Raw genomic sequence first — 22,007 nt, 5'->3', positions numbered from 1 at the left:
CCTAGGTTGCAGTCTTTATGGCGCAGCCCTGGTGGCACCGTGGTTAAGAGCTCGGCTGCTAACCAAAGGGTGGACAGTTCGAATCCACCAGTTGGTTCTTTGCAGAAAGACATGGCAGTCTGCTTCTGTAAAGACTTATAGTCTTAGAAACCCTATGGGGCAGTTCTGCTCTGCCCTATAGGGTCACTATGAGTCGGAATTGATTCAACAGCAACTGGTTTGGATTTTGTTTGGTTAGAATCTTTATGGGAGCCCATCTCCAGATCTTTTCAACCCTTGAGCTGGTGGGTTCCAACGGCCCACCTTTCAGTTAGCCAAGCACTTAACCGTTGCACCTCCAATACTTAACTCTGCACGCGAGAGGGCCCTCTCCTGACGTCTCCCATCTCCTCACCCCGCACACCTTGGCGTTGTCCTTGCTTCTAGACCCCACCCTCCCCTCTGGAGGCCCAACCCCCCCACGCCCGCCCCACACCCGGGCCGCTGGGCGGGGCCGGCAGCCATGTTCCTCGCCCTCCAGCCAGTTACTCCCGGAAGCCCTGGGACGGGTGGTGAGGGGCCCGGGCGGATGGCGCGCCTTAGAGAGGATGCTGTTCGTGCTGCTTTCCGTGCCGTGTTTTCTGAAAGGTATGAAACTCCGGCAGCTGGGTGGAGGGACCAGCTCCCAGACTGAACAAGCCTGGCCCCTCGAAGGTGTGGAGGGAAGGCGCCAGGAGGGCGGTTCCCAGTCCCAGCATCCCGTGGGCTCCAGAGGTTGGAGAGTCCGGACTTTGGGTTAGCAGCTGGCATCGACCCTTCCAGGGTACCCCGTCCCGAGTGATCCCCAGGGGCGGATGCGGCTCGGGGGCGGGCGGACGCAGCCACTCTAGGGGCTCCGAGAGGGAGCCTCTGGCCCGGGAGACTCAGCTGGTCTGCAAATTTGCATCCCCATGGATTTGCGGGGGGCGGGGGTGGGGGTCCAGCCGCGGGATCCAGCTGCGGAGTGCCCTCGGGCCTGGGGGCTTGAAGGGCTTGGGGAGAAAGGCTGTGTCCAGGGCTGCGCCCAGGTCCCTACTCTGCCCGGGGCGGGTTTGCGGGCCAAGCTGGGGGATGGGCGCCTGCCCCCCCGCCCCCCACCTGCTCCCTCTGCCAGAGGGGAAACCAAGGCCCAGAGTTCGCCCAGGGGTGGTGAGATTCCAGACTGAGGGCGGGGCACTCGCCCCCATTCGTCCTCCCACCCCCACCAGACTCCGTAGGGTGCCAGGGACAGGGGAGAGAGGGATCCCCCGCCCAAGGCCATGCTGCCCCTTATTGTTTTGGGCGCTGTGCCTGGGAGGCTGAGGCACCCCGCGCCCTCGCCCGCGCCCGGCTGGTCTACTCTCGGGGCTGGGGCGTCGGCGGGGCCCCGGCCCCACCGGGAAAGGAAGGGGTCCTGGGAATCTGTGGAGCAGCGTGGGGATCCTACTCCTTGTGGAAGCAGCAGCGATTCAGTGTCTGTTAACAGTGTGGATGCCGGGTCCCGCTCCCCCTCTGGGTGGCGGGGGTGGGGGTAGCAGGAAGGGGTCCTGAGCAACCAGGTCGTTTGTTAACTTAAACATTTGTGCGGCGCTGTGTACCAGTCGCTGTGGATGCGGTCTCTGGTGCTGAGGGGATTTGAGGGTTCCTCACACTGGCGGGATTTGGAGCCTCTACCCTGGTGGCAGTGGGTTCAGTGGGTTACCCTGGTGGCGTAGTGGTTAAGTGCTAAGGCTGCTAGCCAAAAGATTGGCCATTTGAATCCACCAGGCACTCCTTGGAAACTCTGTGGGGCAGTTCTACTCTGTCCTATAGGGTCGCTATGAGTCAGAATTGACTCGAAGGCAACGTGTGTTTTTTTTTTTTTTTAGGTTGGAGGAGATTAGGTGTCTCTCGGGCTGACATTTGAAGGTCTGGAGCTGGCCGTTTATGAGGGTTTATAAGGGTTTTAAGCGCTCCGGCCATGGGCGCCAACCCGATCTTCCAGCCCCTGCGGACGGACTGCCCCCCCCCCGCCCTGGGGGGATTGGCTGCTCTGGGACCCCGAGCCCAGAGGACAGTGAGAAGCTGACAAACGTGAGTGATGCCCTGCAGGCTCCAGTAGGAGGGGCAGCCCTGCTCACATGGTCTCAATACGGGCAGTTGGCTTCGTGCTTGGGGGGTGGTTTCCGGATGTTCACTCGTGTCCCCCCACCCCGTGCAGGGCGACAACTCTCCTCTGGACGGGGACCTAGTAGAGGCCTGCAGGGCATCAGGGTGTGGAGGGGCAGAGCTTGGGCGGGGAGGGTGCGGCCCTGCAGGTTCCTGTACATGACCACGGCAGGGGGGTGCGGGTCGTGAAGGCTGGGCCTGGTCGAGGACCCACTAGGTCTCACAGAAGGAGTGGGTTAGGATAATAACAGCATTAATGGGAGTATTGAGAGAGCGCCCTGGGGCGTTGGGTCCCTCGGGAAGAAAAGCTTCTGCTATCGCCACTGGAGCGGTACCCAGGTTGGTGCCGGCTTAGGTCCAGGAGGTTCCCATGCACGGAGGGCCTGGTGGGCAGAACAGAACCGGCGGTGCGCGCGCCCTCTCGCGGCCTTGCGCCAAATCGCTGAAGTTCAGTGTCAGGTGATTCTAAGCCATGGTTTTGGAACTGAATAGTGAAGCAGAGCAAAGAAATGATGCAGTGCCTTGATGGGCCCGGTGGAGACAACAAGAAGCAAAGCACAGCTCAAACTTCAAAATTCCACTGAGTGTTAGTACGATTTGGAGGGAGAAAATAGACGGAGAGTCGAGAGGCCCATAGATGCAGAAGGGTTGGAGGATTAGGGTTAGGGGTTAGGGTTTGGTGTTAGGGGTCCAGGTTTGGGGGTTAGAGGTTTGGGAGTCAGGTTTAGGGGTATAGGTTTTAGGTGGTTGGGGGTTGGGGTTAGGGCTGGGGTTACTAGGCTCGGGCACAAGTGGTTTAGGGTTAGGGTTAGAGTGAGGCTGAGGTTGATTCCCAGTCTTGTGTACCGTCTCTTCCTTCACCAGAGTTACCACATATCTGTCGTTTGGTTGGAAACCCTGATGGCGTAGTGGTTAAGAGCCACCGGTGCTAACCAAAGGCCTGCAGTTCAAATCCACCAGGTGCTCCTTGGAAACTCTATGGGGCAGTTCTAATCTGTCCTATAGGGTCTCTATGAGCTGGAATCGACTCGACGGCAGTGGGTTTGGTTTTTTTGGTTATTGTTTAGTTGACTTTTCTCTACCCACTCTTCGTCTCCCTGGTGAACATCAAAGATTGTTTCTGTGCGTAAATGTTTTCATGATAGTGGTCACTTACTGTATATGTCGTTTTGTGATTGACTTAGTATGATGCGCTCCAGATTCATCCATGGTGTGAGATGTTTCGGAGATTCATCATTGGTCTTTATTGTCGTGCAGTGTTCCACTGTGTGTATGTACCGTAGTTTGTTTATCCGTTCCTCTGTGGATGAGCACTTAGGTTGTTTCCATCTTTTTGCTACTGTGAATAATGTTGCAGTGAACACGGGTGTGCATATGTCTATTCCTGTGACTGCTCATGGAAACCCTGGTGGCTAGTGGTTAAGTGCTATGGCTGCTAACAAAAAGGGTTAGGGTTTGGGCTTAGGGATGTTAGGGTTAGGGTTGTTAGAGTTAAAGTCCTTAGGGTTTGGGGTTAGGGGTTGGGGTTTGGGGGTTAGAGTTTAGGGTTGGGTTTTTTGGTTAGGGTTTTTGGGTTGGGGTTAGGTGTTAGGTTTAGGGTTTGAGGTTAGAGTTTGGAGTTACAGGTTAGGTGTTAGGGGTTGCAGTTTGGGGTTTAGGGTTTTGGGGTTTAGGGTTTTGTGGTTTAGTCATTAGGGTTTCGGTTAGGTTTTAGGGATTTAGGTTTAGGCTTGGGGTTGGGTTTGTTTGGGATTTGTGGTTTGGGGTTAGAGGGTTGGGGTTAGAGGGTGGGTGTTAGAGGGTTGGGGTTTAGAGTTTGGGGGTTAGAGATTGAGGGAGTCAGGGTGAGGGGTTAGAGGGTGAGGGGGTTAGAGGTTGAGAAGATTATAGAGTGAGGGAGTGAGAAGGTGAGGGTGTGAGGGGGTGAAGGTTAGGGTTTAGGGTTAGAGGGTTTAGGCTTAGGGTTCAGAGGCTTAGGGTTGGGGGTTAGGGTTTTTGGGTTCAGAGGTTGGGGTTGGTGTTGTGGTTAGGGTTAGAGGGTTAGGGTTAGAGGGTTAGGGGTATAGTTTAGAGATTTAGGGTTATTGGTTAGGGCTAGGGTTTAGGGGTTCAGGTTTAGGGGTTTGGGATGGGTTTGGGGTAAGGTTTTAGAGTTTAGGGTTAGAGGGTTAGGTTTAGGGCTTAGGGCTTAGAGTTTAGGGTTTTAGGACTTAGGGTTTAGGGCTTAGAGCCTAGGGTTTAGGCCTTAGGGTTTAGGGTTTAAGGCTTAGAGTGAGGGTTAGGGCTGGGAGCTGGGGTTAGGGTGTAGGTTTTAGGGTTTAGAGTTAGGGTATTAGGGTTAGAGGGTTAGATGACTTAGGCTTTAAGTTAGGGTTTAGGGGTTAGTGGTTGGGGTTAAGGGTGTTAGTGTTTAGGGTTTTGGCATTTAGGATGTTAGGGTTAAATGTGTTAGGGCTAAGGGTGTTAGGGTTTCGCGTGTTAGGGTTTCGCGTGTTATGGTTTAGGGTTTAGGGTTGTGTTTTAGGGTTAGGCTTAGGCTCATTCTTAGGTTTAGGGCTAGGGATTTGAGGTTTAGTGTTTGGGGTTGGGTTTGGGGGTTGGGGTTAGAGGGTTAGAGTTAGAGGGTTAGGGTTTTGGGTTAGGGTTTCATGTTAGCGTTAGAGGGTTAGGGTTGGAGGGTTAGGGCTAGAGTAGTTAGGGTTAGGGTTGTTAGGGTTAGGGTCGTTAGGGTTAGGGTGATTAGGGTTTAGGGTTAGGTGTTAGGGTTTAGGGCTTACGGTTAGGTTTTGGGTTTGGGCTTTGGGGCTTGAGGTTTGGGTTTAGGGTTTTGGGCTTAGAGTATAGGGTTTAGTGTGTATGGTTTTTGTGTGTAGTGTTTTGGGGTGTAGGTGTTTAGACTGTAGGGTTTAGGGTATATGGTTACGGTTTGGGTTAGGGTTAGAGTTCAGGGCCTTGGTGGTTAGGACCTAAAGGCTTAGGGTCTTAGGGGCTTTGGGGCTCAGGGCTTAGGGGCTAGAGTTAGAGGGCTAAGGCCAGAGGGCCAGAGGGCCCGAGGGCCAGGGTTATGGTTTGATTCCTGGCTGACAGTTTTTTTCCTTCAATATTTTATATAAGTCATCCCATTGCCTTCTTGCCAGCATGATTTCTGCTGAGTAGTCCAAGTTTATTATTATTTACTTTCCTTTGTTGGTGACTTCTTTTATCCCTAGCCTCTCTTAAAATTCTCTTTATATTTGATTTTGGCAAGTTTGATTATTATATGTCTTGGTCACTTTCTTTTGAGATCTACCGTATGTGGAATTCGATGAGCATCTTTCATGATATCAGGGAAGTTTTCTGCCAACAAATCTTCAACAGTTCCCTCTGTATTTTCTGTTAGCCCTCCCTGTTCTGGTACTCCAATCACTCATAGTTATTTCTCTTGATAAAGTCCCACATGATTCTTCAGATTTCTTCATTTTTTAAATTCTTTTATCTGGTTTCTCTTCAAATATATTGGTCCCAAGTGTTTTATCTTCAATCTCAGTAATTCTGCCTTCCCGTTCTTCAATTGTGCTCTTCTTACTTTCTGTTGAGTTTTCTATCTCTGTAATTTTATTGTTTATCTTCTGAATTTCTGATTGCAGTCTCTCTATGGTTTCTTGCAGCCTATTAAATTTTTAATTATGTTCTTGAGTAACCTTTTTAATTTCTTCGGCTGCTTTATCTGTGCGTTTCATGGCTTGTTCTGCATTTTGCCTCATTTCCTTCCTGATGTCTTTAAGAGTTCTGTATATTAATCTTTTGTATTCTGCATCTGGTAATTCCAGGATTGCACCTTCATCCAGAAGATTCCTTGAGTCTTTGTTCTGAGAGCTTGTTGAAGCAATCATGGGTCAGCTTTTTTTTTATTTTAATAATTTTTGTTGTGTTTTACGTGAAAGTTTACAAATCAAGCCAGTCTCTCACATGAAAACTTATACACAACTACTTACATATTCCCAATTACTTTCCCCCCAATGGGAGAGCCCACTCCCTCCTTCCACTCTTTCTTTTCGTGACCGTTTTGCCAGTTTCTAAGGCCCTCTACCCACCCATCTCCCTTCCAGGCAGGAGATACCAACATTGTCTCAAGTGTCCACCCAAACCAAGTAGCTCACACCTCACCAGCATCCCTCTCCAACCCATTGTCTAGTCCAATCCATGTCTGATGAACTGGCTTTGGGGATGGTTCCCGTAGTGGATAAATGGAAGGTGTGGGGGCCATGATCACTAGAGTCCTTCCAGTCTCAGTCAGACCATTAAGTCTGGTCTTTTTATGAGAATTTGGGGTCTGCATCCCACTGTTCTCCTGCTCCCTCAAGGGATCTCTGTTATGTTCCCTGTCAGGGCAGTCATTGGTTGTGGCCCGGCACTATCTAGTTCTTCTGGTCTCAGGATGATGTAGTCTCTAGTTCATGTAGTCCTTTCTGTCTCTTGGGCTCGTTATTATCTTATGTTCTTGGTGTTCTGCATTCTCCCTTGATCCAGGTGGGTTGAGAATCATTGATGCATCTGAGATGGCCGCTTGTTAGCATTTAAGACCCGAGACGCCACATTTCAAAGTGGGATGCAGAATGTTTTCTTAATAGATTTTATTATGCCAGTTGACTTAGATGTCGCCTGAAAACATGGTTCCCAAACATCTGCCCCTGCTTTGCTGACCTTTGAAGCGTTAGGAAACTGCTTTGGTTTAGTCCAGTTGTGCTGACCTCCACTGTGTTGAGTGTTGTCCTTCCATTCACCCATAATAGTTCTTGTCTATCTCTTTAGTAAATACCCCTCTCCTACCCCCCTCCCTCCCCCTCTCATAACAACAAAGGAATATGTTCTTCTCAGTTTAAACTATTTCTCAAGATCTTATAATAGTGGTCTTATACACTATTTGACCTTTTGCAACTAATTTCACTCAGCATAATGCCTTCCAGGTTTCTCCATGTTATGAAGTATTTCACAGATTCATCACTGTTCTTTATCAATGTGTAGTATTCCATTGTGTGAATATACTATAATTTATCCATTCATCCATTGATGGGCACCTTGGTTGGTTCCATCTTTTTGCTATTGTAAACAGTGCTGCAATAAACATAGATGTGCATATATCTATTTGTGTAAAGGCTCTTATTTCTCTAGGATATATTCCGAGGAGCGGGATTGCTGGGTTGTATGGTAGTTCTATTTCTAGCTTTTTAAGGAAGCACCAAATTGATTTCCAAAGTGGTTGTATACCATTTTACATTCCCACCAGCAGTGTATAAGTGTTCCAGTCTCTCCACAGCCTCTCCAACATTTATTATTTTGTGTGTTTTGGATTAATGCCAGTCTTGTTGGAGTGAGATGGAATCTCATTGTAGTTTTGATTTGCGTTTCTCTAATGTCTAATGATCGAGAGCATTTCCTCATATATCTGTTAGCCGCCTGAATGACTTCTTTAGTGAAGTGCCTGTTCATATCCTTTGCCCATTTTTTAATTGGGTTGTTTGTCTTTTTGTGGTTGAGTTTTAGCAGAGTCATGTAGATTTTATAGATCAGGCGCCAGGCGGAGATGTCTTATCTGAAAACTTTTTCCCAGTCTGTAGGTGGTCTTTTTACTCTTTTGGTGAAGTCTTTAGATGAGCATAGGTGTTTGATTTTTAGGAGCTCCCAGTTATCTGGTTTCTCTTCGTCATTTTTAGTAATGTTTTGTATTCTGTTTATGCCATGTATTAGGTCTACTAATGTCCCTATTTTTTCTTCCATGATCTTTATTGTTTTAGATTTTATGTTTAGGTCTTTGATCCATCTGGAGTTAGTTTTTGTGCATGGTGTGTGGTATGGGTCCTGTTTCATTTTTTGCAGATGGATATACAGTTACGCCAGCACCTTTTGTTAAAAAGACTGTCTTCTCCCCAATTAACTGACACTGGGCCTTTGTCAAATATCAGCTGCTCATATGTGGATGGATTTATATCTGGATTCTCAATTCTGTTCCATTGGTCTATGTGTCTGTTGTTGTACCAGTATCAGGCTGTTTTGACTACTGTGGCAGTATAATTGGTTCTAATATCAGGCAGAGTGAGTCCTCTCACTTTGTTCTTTTTTAGTAATGCTTTACTTATCCACGACTTTTTTCCCTTCCATATGAAGTTGGTGATTTGTTTGTCCATCTTTTTAAAAAATGTCATTGGAATTTGGATCGGAAGTGCATTGTATCTATAGATGGCTTTTAGTAGAATGGACAATTTTACAATGTTGTCTTCCTATCCATGAGCAAGGTATGTTTTTCCAATTACGTAGGTTTCTTTTGTTTTTTTGCAGTAGTACCTTGTAGTTTTCTTGGTATAGCGGTTTTGGTTTTTGGTGAGGTTTATTCCTAAGTATTTTATCTTCTTGGGGGCTGCTCTGAATGGTATTCATTTGATGATTTCCTCTTCAATGTTCTTTTTGTTGATATAGAGGAATCAACTGATTTTGTACGTTTATACTGTAACCTGAAACTCTGCTGAACCCTTCTATTAGTTTTAATAATTTTCTTGAGGATTCCTTAGGGTTTTCTGTGTATAAGATAATGTCGTTGGAAAATAGAGATAATTTTACTTTTTTCCTTACCAATCTGGATGCCCTTTATTTCTTTGTCTAGCCCAGTTGCTCTGGCTAGGACCTCTAGCACAATGTTGAATAAGAGCGGTGATAAAGGGGATTCTGGTCTGTTTCCCCTTCTCAAGGGAAATGCTTTCAGGCTCTCCATTTAGGATGATGCTGGGTATTGGCTTTGTACTAATACCCTTTATTATGTTGAGGAATTTTCCTTCTATTCCTATTTTGCTGAGAGTTTTTATCATGAGTGGGTGTTGGACTTTGTCAAATGCCTTTTCTGTATCAATTGATAAAATTATTTGGTTCTTGTCTTTTTTTATGTGGTGGATTACATTAATTGTTTTTCTAATATTGAACCAACCTTGCATACCTGGTATAAATCCCACTTGGTGATGGTGGATTATTTTTTTGATACGTTGTTGAATTCTATTGGCTAGAATTTTGTTGAGGATTTTTGCATCTATGTTCATGAGGGATATAGGTCTGTAATTTTCTTTCTTTGTGTTGTCTTTAGCTGGTTTTGGTATCAGGGTTATGCTGGCTTCAGAGAAGGAGTTAGGTAGTATTCCGTCCTTTTCCATGCTTTGAAATACCTTCGGTAGTAGTAGTAAGTCTTCCCTGAAAGTTTGGTAGAACTTTGCAGTGAAGCCGTCAGGTCCAGAGCTTTTTTTGGTTGGGAGTGTTTTGATTACCTTTTCAATCTCTTTTTGTTATCGGTCTATTTAGTTGTTCTACTTCAGTGTGTGTTAGTTTAGGTAGGCAGTGTGTTTCTAGGAATTCATCCATTTTTTCTAGGTTTTCAAATTTGTTAGAGTACAATTTTTTGTAGTAATTTGATATGATTGTTTTAATTTCAGTTGCATGTGTTGTGATATGGCCCATCCCATTTCTTATTCGGGTTATTGGTTTCTTTTCCTGTATTTCTTTAGTCAGTCTGGCCAGTGTTTTATCAATTTTGTTAATTTTTTTCAAAGAAGCAGTTTTTGGCCTTGTTAACTCTTTCATTTGTTTTTCTGTTCTCTAATTCATTTAATTTTGCTGTAGTTTTTATTTTTTGCTTTCTTCTGGTGCCTGACAGTTTCTTTTGTTGCTCTCTTTCTGTTTGTTCAAGTTGTAGGAACGGTTCTTTCATTTTGGCTCTTCTTTAATATGTGTGCCTTTATTGATATAAATTGACCTCTGAGCACTGCTTTCACCATGTCCCAAAGGTTTTCATAGGAAGTGTTTTCAGTCTTGTTGAATTCTGTGAATTTCTTTATTCCCTCCTTAAGGTCTTCCATAACCCAGTCTTTTTTGAGCAGGGTATTGTGCAGTTTCCAAGCATTTGATTTCTTTTCCCTGGTTTTTCTGTTATTGATTTTTACTTTTACGGTCTTTTGTTCAGAGAAGATGTTTTGTAATATTTCAGTGTTTTGCATTCTGCAAAGGCTTGTTTTATGACCTAATATGTGATCTATTCTAGAGAATGTTTCATGTGCACTAAAAAAAAAATTATACTTTGCAGCTGTTGGGTGGAGTGTTCTGTATAAGTCTATGAAGTGAAGTTGTTTAATTGTAACAATTAGACCTTCTGTGTCTCTATTGAGCTTCTGACTGCATTTCCTACCCTTCACCGAGAGTGTTGTGTTGAAGTCTCCTACCATAATTGTGGAGGTGTCTATCTCACTTTTTAATTCTGTTAACGTTTGTTTTATGAATGTTGTGGCTCTATCATTGGGTGCATAAATATTTAATATAGTTGTATCTTCCTGGTAAATTGTCCCTTTAATCATTACGTAGTGTCCTTCTTTATCCTTTGTGGTGGATTTAACTTTAAAGTCTGTTTTGTTGGAAATAAATATTGCCTCTCCTGCTCTTTTTTGATTGTTGTTTGCTTGATATATTTTTATCCGTCCTTTCAGTTTTAGTTTATTTGTGTCTCCAAGTCTAAGGTGTGTCTCTTTTATGCAGCATACAGACTGATAGTGTTTTTTTATCCAGTCTGCAACTTTCTGTCTCTTTATTGGTGAATTTAGTCCGTTTACATAAGTGTAATTATAGATAAGTATGAGTTTAGCGCTGTCATTTTGATGCCTGTTTTTGACAATTTCATTTTTCCATTTACTTTTTTGTGTTGAGTTTTCTTTGTAGAATGTGTGTTCCTCCCTTTCATAGTAGTTGAATTTATTTTGCTGAGTCGTTATGTTTATCTTGGTTTTTATTTTGAAGTATGGAATTGTTAGACCTCATTGTGGTTACCTTAATATTTACCCCAGTTTGACTAAGTAAAAACCTAACTTGTTTCACCCTATATCACCTTGGTTTCCTCTGCATATGTAAGATCTATGCCTCCTGTATTTAGTCCCTCTTTTTTGACTGTTGTAATCTTTTACATAATGACATCAATGATTTCCTGTTTTGAGTAATTTTTTTTTAATTAATCTTATTTTGTTTTTGTGATTTCCCTATCTGAGTTGATATTAGGATGTTTTGTTCTGTGACCTTGTGTTGGTATCTGATATTATTGATTTTCTGACCAAAGAATTTCCTTTAGTAATTCTTGCAGTTTTGGTTCGTTTTTTGCAAATTCTCTAAGCTTGTGTTTATCTGTAAATATCTTAATTTCACCTTCATGTTTTAGAGTTTTGCTGGATGTATGATTGTTGGCTGACAGTTTTTCCTCTTTGAGTGCTCTATATATGTCATCCCATTGCCTTCTTGGCTGCATGGTTTCTGCCGAGTAGTGCAAACTTATTGATTCTCCTTTGTAGGTAACTTTTCGTTTATCCTTGGGTGCTTTTAAAATTTTCTCTTTATCTTTGGTTTTGGTATGTCTTGGTGATTTTCTTTTGGGATCTATCTTGTATGAGGTTCGATGAGCATCTTGGGTAGATACCTTTTCATCTTTCACGATGCCAGGGAATGTTTCTGCCATCAGATCTTCCACTATTCTCTCTGTATTTTCTGTTATCCCTCCCTCTTCCGGAACTCCAATCACACGCAAATTATTCTTGAGAGAGTCCCCCATGATTCTTAGGGTTTCTTCATAGTTTTAAATTCTATTTGATTTTTCTTCAACTATATTTGTGTCAGTTGCCTTATCCTCCAGCTCCCCCACTCTGCATTCCAGTTCCTCGAGTCTGCTCCTCTGACTTCCTATTGAGTTGTCTGATTCTGTGACTTTATTGTTAATCTTTTGGATTTCTGAATGCTATCTCTCTATGGATTCTTACAGCTTATTAATTTTTTTACTATGTTCTTGAATAATCTTTTGGATTTCTTCAACTGCTTTATCCGTGTATGCCTTGGTTTTTTTGTAGATTGCCTTATTTCATTTGTGAGGTCATTCCTGATGTCTTGAAGCATTCTGTATACAATTTTTTTATATTCTACATTTGGCAATTCTAGGAATGTATCTACATCCGGGAATGATTTTGATTCTTTGATTTGGGGGTTTGTAGAATCAATCATGGTCTGCTTCTTCATGTGATTTGATGTCGACTGCTGTCTCTGAGCCATCTATAAGATTTTGTAATATTTTCTTTTATATTTGCTCACTGAGTCTTATCTTGTTGTTTTGTTTTGTTACAATACACCCAGATGGGCTACTAGATTGTGGTATCGTGATTGCTGTAGCTTTTGAATCACTTACATCCTATTACCAGCTTGCCTGAGCTGTTACCAGGTATATAAGTGTATGAGCCCATTCACTATTCTTGAATAGAATCAGCTCAGGTGTCCTGATAGCTGGTCCCCTAGTGTGTGGTGTAGGCTCTCACCTATTATCTTAGAGGAGTAGTGGTGATGGTTGTATGTGCCAGTTTCTATTAGTGGTAGGGGGTCACATTTCGAGGAGGGCAGGATGCTGACAGCCTTCCTTCAAGTGTCAGTGAGGTAGGTGTGGCTCTATTCTCTAGAGTGCTCTGGTGGGTGAGCTCTGCAGCTGTATCTTAGGCACCCAATACTTGGGTAGACGTCACTATTCTCAGACTCCTCTAGCAGGTGGCTAGGTGGTGTGGGTGGAGTTTCAGCCCTCTTTTCGCTGGTGTGGACCAGTGAGGGCTCTGTTTAATAGGTACAGAGGTATCTGACCTCCAAAACTTGCCTTTCCACTGCTGAGCTAAAACAATTATGGTCAGATCTCTATCAGAATTACCTTTGCATTATAATAGCCACCTAGTTACCTGTAGGGTGAAAGCCAAAGACTATGGGTCTCTTAATGCCTGGATGGAGCTGATTCTGTATTGTTAATTGCAGTTTAGGGAAGTCAGGGAAGGATTTTTTCTTTGATTGTTAAATGGTACTTTTCTCAGGCCAGGAGAATGGGTTAGAAAAGAAAGAAGAAAAAAAAAATCGAGCAGTGCACTTCACTCTCTGGCACAGGGAATTCCAGTCTTAATGAAGCTGGCTGGGGCAATGAGGGGTGGAATCAGATATATAGAAGAGAGTAACCTGGCAAAATATACAAAGTTACTTATGTTGTTTGGTGAGGACTGTTTTTTCTGAGATTCCAGAGCGTTGTGTAGCTTGCGTGTGCTGGCTGTATCCCTGCTGAGACTGTCCCAGAGGGTTAGGGTTGCGTCCATGCTCACACCATCTCAGGAAGCCACAATCAGCTCCCCCACACTTTGTCCAACACCCAGCACCAAGGTTTCCTTTCTGGGGCGCTGCACTCCAGGCTCCAAAACCAGTTGCTGCTTCCCCGTGGTTTTTCATTTCCCTGCCAGCCGCGTCTGTGTGGAGCCTGCGTGTGCTGCCTGGGTCCCCTCTGAGGTTGGTCCTGAGGTTAGGCCTACATCCGTGCTTCCCTGTCTCAGTAAGCCACAATCAGCCCCACCACTCTGACACCAGGAAACCGTGAGGGCTCAAGGCTGTGGCGTGGGACACTGGCTCCGGAAGCGGTCGCTGCTGCAGTGTGGCTTTTCACTCCCCTGTCACTCAGGTCAACTCCTTAGTTCTGTGTTTGATGGTCAGGGTTTGTAGATTGTCCTTTATGTAATTGATTCACTTGTTTTTTCGAGTCTTTGTCTCAAGAGGGATAAGCGGAAGCTTCTACCTAGTCAGCCATCTTGGTCCTGCCCCCGTGTCTGCCTCTTTATGTGATTTGATATTGACTGTTGTCTCTGAGCCATCTATAAGTTATTGTATTAGTTTATTTTATGCTTGCTTTTTGTATCCTAGCTTCTTGCTTTGTTTAGTTTTGGTATACCCAAATAAGCTGCTTGAGTGCGTTAGGTTGATTATTTTCACTTTTGAAGCTCTAATGTACTATCACCAGATGGCTAGCACTGTTACCAGATATATGAGCCTAGGAGTTCATTTATTTTTCTTGTATGGATTCAACTCAGGTGCCCAGGTAGTTGGTCATAAAGTGTGTGGTACAGGCTCTGTCCTACAGTCTTAGAGGGGCAGGGGTTATTGGTGTAGGCAGAAGTATCTGGCTGCAGTAGGGGGTCAGGCTCTGATCAAGGCAGGGGTCTGACAGCTGTCCTCTGAGTGTCTGTGAGGAAAGTGCATCCCTGTTCTGTAGAGCACACGGGTGGGTTCTGCAGAAGGGCAGTGGGTACCCAATGCTTTTGGTTGTAAGTTCTGGGCGGTACTACTTATCCTTGGAACCCTATCACAGGTGGCTAGGTATTGTGGGTGGAGCCACCAGTCCTTAGGCCCCTGATGTGGGTAGGTGAAGACCCTGTTTAATAGGCAAAGCAGTGTCAAACATCAAACACCCATCTTTCCACCGTCCAGCTGAAACCATTGCAGTCTGGCAACAAGGGCCTATTCTCCTGAAATGGGCCCACACAGGTCCATGCTGGGGTGAAAGATATTCAAAGCCCATGGACCGTTTGTGCCTGAACAAGAGCTACTTCTGTCCTGAGCTCCCCAGCTTAATTGAGCTGGCAGATTATCTTTCCCCCAGTTGTGAACTTATATCTTCTTCAAGGACGGAAGAATGGCTCAGAGTGCTACCGGGGCCTATCTCAGGCCCAGGGAAGTTGACAGCCACTGAAGCCGGCTTGGGGGCTGGGGGCGTGGTAAAATAAACACAAGTAATTAGCTTTTGCCGAGAGTGCCGTTCTTCTCTTGTTCTGCAGGTGTGAGTAGTCTGTGCAACTTGCTGTCTTTCCCTGAGTGAAGCGCCTCTGGAACGCTACTGCCAGCCTCGCTGCAGTCGCTCCAGGGAATGGTGCCTGAGGGTTCCTGGCAATTCAGGTCCAGTAACTCCTCTCCACTTCTGAATAGTCTCTCCCTCCCTCTGCCGTTGAGTCCATTTTCTAACTTTGCCTTTGATGTTCAGGGTTCCTAGCTTGTCATAAATATAATCGCTTCACTTGTTTTTTCGGGTCTTTTTTGTAAGAGGGATCACTGGCAGCGTCTCACTAGTCTGCCATCTTGGCCTCGCCTCTCTAATATAATCAACAATTTTTTTAAAAAAGAAAGAAAAGAGTGAAACCTGTAGAAACAACAAATAACAGAATGAGATCCACAGAAAAACTAGATATTTGAACTATCAGACAAAAACAGTGAAATAACTCTATTATGTTCAAAGAAATAAAGGCAAGACTTAGAAATTTGGCAAAAAACTAGAAACTACGAAAAAGATAAACTTAGAAAGTCAACTGAAAACTACAGCTGAAGTTAAAATCTTAATGTATGTATATAACAGCAGATTACAAATGCTGAAGAGAGATTTAGTGAACTGGAAGACATGTTGGAAGAAAATAGAGGCATAGACAAAAGGAAAAATATATATAATATAAAAAGGAATAAGATACAGAGAATACAATGAGAATATCTAGCATAAAATACTTTAAGAAGGAAGAAAAAGAATGAGGCAGAAAAACTGAGATCATTGCTGAGAATTTTCCTCAAATGATTAAAGATATCAAGTCACGGATTCTAGAAGACTTACAAAACCCAAACCAAAAAAAAAAGAACAAAGCCACTGCTGTCAAGTCGATTCTGACTCAAAGCGACCCTATAGGACAGAGTAGAACTGCCCCGTAGAGTTTCCAAGGAGCGCCTGGTGGATTCGAACTGCTGACCTTTTGCTTAGCAGTCGTAACGCTTAACCACTACGCCACCAGGGTTTCCTTATAAGACCCATGTAGGGTAAATACAAAGAAATTCATAGTAGGACTGCTGAAGCTAAAGACAAAAAACCCCACAAAAAGCAAATAATTGAACACTACTAAAAGATTATCTTTAAAGGACAAAGAAACTGACCGATGACTTCTGTACAGAAATAGTGAAAACCGTAAGACAATAAGATGGTATATTTAAATTATAGAGAGAAAATCCATGGCAACCCAGAACTCTATGCTGAGGAAAAACATCCTTCATGAACGAGCAAAGACCTTTTGTTTTCAGACAAACAAAACCTAGATAAGTTAACATCAGCATGCCCACATTAAAGAAAATTCCAAAGGTATTCTTCAAGCAGAAAGAAAATAGGGTGAAAGGCTTAAGATGCAAGAAGGAATGAAAGTTAATGAAATGGGTAAAAATAGAGGATTACTGACTGCATAACATAATAAGAATAGACTTTATTGGGTTTAAAATATGTAAGAAATTAAAATGTGTGATAACGACAGCATTTTGACTTTTATGGCTTTATGGTCAGGAAACATGCTGTGTAATATTTTGATGTCTTGGATTCTGTTAATGCTTGCTTTGTGGCCTAATACGTGGTCTATTCTCAAGAATGCTCCATGAGCGTTAGAAAAGAAAGTTTACTTGACTACCGTTGGGTGAAGTGTTATGTTTAAGTCTATGAGATCAAGTTGGCTGATTGTGGTAGTTAGATCTTCCGTGTCTTTATTGAGCTTGTTTATGGATATCCTGTCTGTCATCAGAAGTGGTATGTTGAAGTCTTCGACTATTATTGTGGAGCTATTTCTCTTTTCAATGCTGTTTGAGTTTGTTTTATGTATTTTGGAGCCCTGTCATTGGGTATGTAAGTATTTATTATGATTTTGTCTTCCTGGTATATTGACCCTTTAATCATTATATAGTGTATTTCCTTTTCCTTTGTGGCGGATTTTACTTTAAAGCCTGTTTTATCAGAGATTAATATTGCCACTCTTATTTTTTATTGTTGTCTGCTTGATATATATATATATTTCCATTCTTTGAGATTTAGTTTGTTTATGTCTTTGAGTCTATGGTGTGTCTCTTGCAGTCTGCATACAGAAGGATCATGTTTTTTAATCCATTCTGCTACTCTCTGTCTCCTTATTGGTGCAATTAAACCATTTACATTTATCGTAATTATTCATAGTTATGAGTTTAGTGCTGTCATTTTCGTCTTTTTTGTGAATGTCTTGTTGACATTTTCCTTATTCCACCTAATTTTCTCTGTTGAGTCGTTGTTCTTTGTGCATTTTCTTTCCATCCTCTTCATTTTTGTTGCCTTTGTATTTACTGCTAATTAATTTTTTCTGTGCTGAATCGTTTTTCTTTTTAGTCTTTCATCTTTTTCCTTGTTGTTGCTTTTGTATTTGCCGAAAATTTATGTTTTCCTTGTTTTTTTTATTTTAATGTGTAGGATTGCTAGTTTCCTTTGGGTTACCTTAACATTTACCTCTGTTTTTCTAAATTTAAACCAATCTTTTATTTCTTTATATCGTCTTGACTTCCTCTCCATATGAAAGATCTATGACTACATTATTTAGTCCCTCTTTTTTCTCTTAATGTTGTCATCTTTTACAGATCGATGTCTCTGTTTCTACATTTTCAGTGTTTTAGCTTTGATTTATTTGTGACATCCCTACGTGGGTTGATATCTGGTTGTTCTGTCCCGTGTTCTAGTGTTGGGTTGTTAGCTGATGTTATTGATTTTCTAACTGGAGAACTCCCTTTATTATTTCTTGTCATATTGGTTAGGTTTTTAAAAATTCCCTAAACTTCTGCTTATCTGGAAATGTCCTAATTTCACCGTCATATTTGAGACACAGTTTTGCTGGATATATAGTTCTTGGCAGGCAATTTTTTTTTTCCTTCAGGGCTTTGTATATGTCCTTCTTGCCTGCATGGTTTCTGCTGAGTAGTCCGAGCTTAGTCTTACTGACCCTTCTTTATAGGTGACTTTTTGTTTATCCCTAGCTACTCTTAAAATTCTCTCTTTATTTTTGGTTTTGGCAAGCAAGATTATTATATGTCCTGGTGACTTTATCTTGGCATCTACCTTGGGTGGGGTTCAGTAAGCATCTTGGATAGATATCTTCTTATTTTTCACAAGATCAGTGAAGTTTTTAGCCAAAAAGTCTTCAACAGTTCTCACTGTGTTTTCTGCTATCCCTCCACCCCCTGCCGCAATTCTGGTGTTCCAATCACTCTTGATAGAGTCCCGCATAATTCTTAGAGTTTCTTCAATTTAAAAAAATTACTTTATCTGATTTTTCCTCAAATAAGTTGGCGTCAAGAGCTTTATCTTCAGTCTCACTAATTCTGACTTCCAGTGCCTCAATTCTGCTCCTCTCATTTTCTATTGGGTTGTCTAATTCTGAAATTTTATTGTTACTCTTTTGGATTTGCTTGCTGTCTTTCTATGGATTCTTGCAGCCTGTTACATTTGTCATTATAGTCTTGTGTAACTTTCTTAAGTTCCTCTATTGTTTTATCTGTGTGTTCCTTGGCTTGTTCTTCGTTTTGCCTGATCTCCTCCTGGATCTCTTGAAGGGCTCAGTCTATTAATCTTTTAAATTCTACCTCCAGTAATTCCTGGAATTTTTCTTCATTTGGAAGATTTCTTGATTTGTTGTTTTGGGAGCTTCCTGAATCCATCATGGTCTGCCTCTTTATGTTATTTGATATTTACACTTGTCTCTGAGCCATCAATAAGTTATTATATTCATTTATTTTATGTTTGCATACTGAGTCGGAACCTACTTGATGGCACTGGGTTTGGTTTTGTTGTTGTTGTTGTTGTATTGTGTCCTAGTTTCTTGTTTTATTTTAATATGCCCAAATAGGCTGCTTGGTTGAGCTAGTTTGATTATTGGCACCTTTGAAGCTCTTACATCCAGTCACCAGGTGATCAGAGCTGTTACTAGGTATGTGAGCCTAGGAGCCCTTTTACTTTTCTTGTATGGATTCAGCTCAGTTGTCCACGTAGTCGGTCACCAAGTGTGTGGTGTAGGCTCTCACCTACAGTCCTGCACAGACAGGGTTGATTGGTGTAGGTACAGGTGTCTGGCTACTGTGGGGGGAATGACTGCCCCTGAGTGTCTGGGAGGAAAGCATGTCCCTGTTCCCTAGAGCACATAGGTGTGTGGGTTTTACAGCCAGACCATGGGCACCCAATGCTGTTGGTTGTAAGGACTGGGATTCACCACTTATTCTTGGACTCCTGAATTGGGTGGCTAGGTGACGTGGGTGGAGCCACCAACCCTCAGGTCACTGATGTGGGTAGGTGAGGACCCTGTTTAATTGGCAGAACATTGTCAAATATCCCGAACCTGCCACTCCACTTTATAGCTGATAGAGTTGAAAATAGGCTTCAGGTATATACCCTGTTGTAGTGTGCTAATGAGGGCCTACGCTGTTGAAATGGGCCCACACAGGTCTATGCAAGGGTGAAAGTCTTTGGACCCCTTATGTCTGTGCCTTTCCTGAGTTCCTGGCTTAGGGAAGCTGGCAGATTATTTTTTGTTGTTTGTTCCTGCTCCAGGGCATGTGATAGTTCCTACTTCTGGCCCAGGGGACCCAGAAATAGCCGAAGCTGGTCTAAGACTAAAAACAGAGAGGGAGGAAGCAGGTAAATGGGAGAGATGTTCTTCCCAAAGGGGATGATTTTTGATTTGTGTGGCATTTTAAATGCATGTACTTATCTTTTGCCAACTTAGCACTGCTTTTCACTGGTTCTGGAGACTTGTGTAGACTTTCTACCACTCAGTCTCTTCTGATGTGAAAAACATGTCCCGAGCGTCACTGCTTGTGTCACCGCACATGCCATCCGATCCAGCCTGCAGGGTGCTGGTTTCTGCCGGGTCAGATCTGTCCACCTCTCACTGCTTCTGAACCATATCCCCCTCCCCCTGCCACTAAGTCCAATTCTGTAACTTCACCTTTGATGTTCAGGGCTCCTAGATTGTCATATATAATCGATTTACTTCTCTGGGTCTTTGTTATAAGAGGGGCTACACAAAGCATCTGACTATTCTGCCATCTTGGCCCCACCCCTACAAGAGACATTTTTCATCACATTCCTGAATCTGACACTATCACAGAAACTTATCTCTGAGAAAATGAAATAGGGATGAGGCAGTAGGCAGAACAAACCTGTTGGGTTGGAGTCGATTCTGATGCATAATGACCCTATAGGTCAGAGTAGAACTGCCTCATAGGGTTTTCAAGGAGCGGGTGTTGCATTTGAACTACTGGGCCAGAGTATATTTGGAGCACTGGTGGTGCAGTGGTTAAGAACTCAGCTGCTAACCAAAAGCTTGGCAGTTCGAATACATTAGCTGCTCCATGGAAACCCTATGGGGGCAATTCTATTCTGTCCTATAGCGTTGCTATGTGCTGAAATCAATTCACCAGCAATGGGTTTGGTTTTTTGGTTTACACGCCTACATGAGTAAAATTTGTCTTCAATCTCTAAACTTAATTCTAATGTAAGAATGAAATTGTAGCACTTCTCCATAAAGGTTTATCTTAAGTCATCAGGATAAAAACCAAACCCACTGCCGTCGCGTCGATTCTGACTCATCCCGCCCCTATAGGACAGAGTAGAACTGCCCGATAGAGTTTCCAAGGAGCGCCTGGTGGATTTGAACTGCTGTCCTCTGGGTTAGCATTCGTAGCACTTACCCACTGTGCCACCAGGGTTTTCTCGTCAGGATAAGCCTGTGCTGGTTTATTGGGTACCTTCAGGAATTCTTCATCAGTTATATTCACATTAAGAAGGAAAAAAATATCAGAAGGAACTTCATACATCTTCACCCTTCATTTCATGCAAGATTCAGGTGTGTCAGTGAGGATGGTTGTGTGAAATTGATCCCTGGCACTCAATACTTCTGGAGCATTTCTGTCATTTACTTGTTTCTTTTAATGCTTCTGCAACAATAAACTGCTTGATAATCAGTATTTGGCAGTATTTGTTTTATTGTGTTTTCAAAATATTCTCTTATGTAAATATCTTGTTAATAGCTGGTAGAGATCCATGCATGTCTATAAATTTACTTCTGAATCTTGGAGAATTGACTCGTCAAATGAAAATAATGCAATATATTATTATACATAACAAACATAAATATATGGGCTGTGTTTACATTTTGTTGGCGACGTTTTAAGCTTCTGTTCTGGTATCTCCTTTTTGTGACTGGTCTTCAGCAATATTCTCTATGGCACCTAGAATCTGAGTGTGTGATTCCAGGATTGCACTCGTTGCTATAGCATGTGCTTCCCAGTGGGTATTAGAAAGACATTTTAATGCTGATCATTTCCTATGAAGAGCTCATCGGTGAATAGAGATGGCAAAAAATTTGTAAAATATCTGAATAGAAGAAAAAATCATTTTTTTGACAAAAATCCATTGTGATACATCCTACAAAATTAAGTGAATATGCAGCACCTTGGTATGAAAATGGCATATTCATTACATTCCAGAATTTTCTGTTGCATGCCTTTATAATGCAGTGACATTTCACAGCATTGTCATAGGATTGGTCTCTGCACTTAGAAAAATCAATTTTGCAAGTTTCTCCTAATTAGTGAAACACTTGGTTTGCAATGTCTTTGAGGGCTAATGCGATGTGTTCTCCTGACTCGCTTGGTGCATGTTACGCCTTCTTTCCCTCAAGTTTCTTCAGTTTGTAATGCAAATGTCTAGCTTGTGCCTTTTATGCCATTGTACCTTTGGAAGCAGATAACTTGTGTCCTAGATTTCACAGATGAAGAGGGATTTTTGAAGTTTGGACTTGGACTTGATTTAAGACTTTTTCTATGCTATGATGGGATGAGGAAACCCTGGTGGCGTAGTGGTTAAGTGCTATGGCTGCTAACTGAAAGGTCGGCAGTTCGAATCTGCCAGGCGCTCCTTGGAAACTCTATGGGGAAGTTCTACTCTGTCCTATAGGGTCGCTATGAGTCAGAATCAACTGGACGGCAGTGGGTTTGGTTTTGGTTTGTGATGGGATGAATATGTTTTCCATTTGCAAGAATGTGATTTGGGGTGGGGGCCAAAGGGTATAATGTCATGGATTGAATTATGTCCCCCCAAAATGTGTGTATCAACTTGGATAGGCCATGTGAGGTTGTCCTCCATTTTGTGATGGTAATTCTATGTT

At 43.0% G+C, this 22,007-nt stretch overlaps 1 long non-coding RNA gene across 1 annotated transcript in view; it reads left to right on the top strand.

Moving 5' to 3' along the window:
• The first annotated feature begins 522 nt into the window (after positions 1-522).
• Positions 523-22,007, top strand: part of LOC135229195 (uncharacterized) — a 56,261-nt gene continuing 34,776 nt past the window's right edge. The window contains exons 1-2 of the long non-coding RNA XR_010319969.1: positions 523-627; positions 1,866-2,070. This is a non-coding gene — a long non-coding RNA (uncharacterized LOC135229195). The remainder of the gene's footprint in view (positions 628-1,865; positions 2,071-22,007) is intronic.

Source organism: Loxodonta africana, unplaced genomic scaffold (assembly GCF_030014295.1).
Source record: "Loxodonta africana isolate mLoxAfr1 unplaced genomic scaffold, mLoxAfr1.hap2 scaffold_132, whole genome shotgun sequence".
Taxonomy (NCBI): domain Eukaryota; kingdom Metazoa; phylum Chordata; class Mammalia; order Proboscidea; family Elephantidae; genus Loxodonta; species Loxodonta africana.
This window is presented reverse-complemented; position numbering and strand designations above follow the sequence as displayed.